This window comes from Physeter macrocephalus, chromosome 19, assembly GCF_002837175.3.
Source record: "Physeter macrocephalus isolate SW-GA chromosome 19, ASM283717v5, whole genome shotgun sequence".
Classification (NCBI taxonomy): domain Eukaryota; kingdom Metazoa; phylum Chordata; class Mammalia; order Artiodactyla; family Physeteridae; genus Physeter; species Physeter macrocephalus.
In genome coordinates this window covers 60867893-60870012 of record NC_041232.1, presented here as the reverse complement: position 1 = coordinate 60870012, position 2120 = coordinate 60867893, and positions in this window count along the sequence as shown.

The following is a 2120-nucleotide window of genomic DNA, read 5'->3' as shown; positions in this document are numbered from 1 at the left end:
TAAGGAGTGGACCGCGGGGAGTCCAAGTACAGCCAGTGCCAACGTGCAGGGAGGGGAGGGTGCACACGGGGGCACCAGCCATAGGAGGGGTCCAGAGAGAGAAACCAGATGAGCTCCAGGCACAACTCTGGGGCAACCTCGCCCCACTCCAGCCTCTGCATCACAGAGAAGCTGGGCTTCCCCCTGGTCAACCTCCAAACAGTCCTGCCCCCCTGCCTGGCATTCCAGACCTCTACTGTCAGGGCCAGACCCAAAGAGTGGGTACCCTAGGCCATCCAAAACTGTTACAGCCCTTCCAACTACTCTTTGTCAAATCTTTGTTCACCATTTACCTCAAGGAGGGGGGCCACATTCAGGAGGACCGTGGGGATGTGCACACCAGCCCTCCATCTTCTTCGGGGACTCAGGCCGCAAACAGCACACCACAGAGAGCGGAGCGGGGACCCCCTCCCTCCTTGGACAGCAGTGGAGTGATGTGTACATGGGGGAGGGGGTTCCCTCAAACACTCATCTAAGCATTCATTCCAACTCTTCTCTCTGTCAAGAGCACCCACTAATTCTATTTTCTCCATCCTGTGGCAGCCCCCAGATTCTACGTGTGCAGGTGTCTCCAAGGTTAACACCTCACACTGTTGTCCAGACCTGTGGAACCCAGTCCAGCTAAACTTCTCCACTCATTTCATTCCTGCCCCAGCCTTGCCCCCTCTTAGCTCCTTTGGCTGTTATGGGTTGAATTGTGTCTCCCTGCCCCCACCAAAAAAAATCATATGTTGAAGTCCTAATCCCAGGGTGACCTTATTTGGAAATAGGGCTGTTGCAGATGTAATTAGTTAAATTAAGATGAGGTCACACTGGAGTACGGTGGACCCCTAATCCAATATGACCGGTGCTCTTATAAAGAAAGGGAAATTTGGACACAGACACGTGCACAGGGAGAAAACCTGTGTTAAGATGAAGGCAGAGATCTACAAGCCAAAAAATGACCAAAATTACCAGCAAACCGCCAGAAACTAGGGGAGAGGCATGGGGTTCCTTCCTCCTCTCCGCCCTCAGAAGGAACCCCCCTGTAGACACCTTGATCTTAAACTTCAGCTTCCAGAACTGTATGACAATAACATTCTGTTGTTTAAGCCCCCAGACTGTGGTACAGCCAGCCCTTCGCATTGGCAGGTTCCAAGTCCACGGTTGGTTGAAGCCATGAATGTGGAATCCGCAGATACAGAGGGCTGACGGTAAGGAAGCTGAGTGTCTGTGGATGTGAGCATTTGTTTCTCCCAATAACCCCAGCCCCCTTCTATGCATGGCATCACACACCCACCTCCTGGCTTACCTGCCCCACTTCCATCCCTCCACAGTCCCGGGCCTCTGCAGGACCTGTGGGCCCCCTCAAAAGGTCTGGCAAAGCCCGACCTGTGACAAAAGCATCTAGGCCACCCACTCATACTAACTAAGACTAAACCGAGACCAGAGAGGCCATTGGCCTCAGAGCGCCAGGAAACAAAGAGAAATGTAAAAGCCTTCGGTGACTTCCATCACCTGCTCCTCCAGCCTCAGCACCCCATCCTGTCCCCCAGAGTATCTCCAACCCCGGTCTCTGCAACCCACTAGTTCTCCAAAGCCCACATCAAGCCCCATCTCCCTACTCACCATCCTGATCGCTGTCTCCTCTGAAACCTACAAGAATTTTTTTTTTTTTTTTTTTTGCGGTACGCGGGCCTCTCACTGTTGTGGCCTCTCCCGTTGCGGAGCACAGGCACCGGACGCGCAGGCCCAGCGGCCATGGCTCACGGGCCCAGCCGCTCCGCGGCATGTGGGATCTCCCCGGACCGGGGCACGAACCCGTGTCCCCTGCATCGGCAGGCGGACTCTCAACCACTGCGACACCAGGGAAGCCCCCTACAAGATTTATAGTCTTTGTCACACAATTCCAAATGTATTTATATACCATCTTACCTATTTTTCATGTTTGTCTCTTTCAGGGTCCTGTAAGTTCCTTAAGGACATGTAGCATACTTAATAATTCTTGAGTAACACCCCTTCTCGCCCAGCACAAAGCTGAATGAGTGTTTAATGGACATTCATTGACTGTAGGGAAAAAATTGGGGTATTCTCTTTGTATG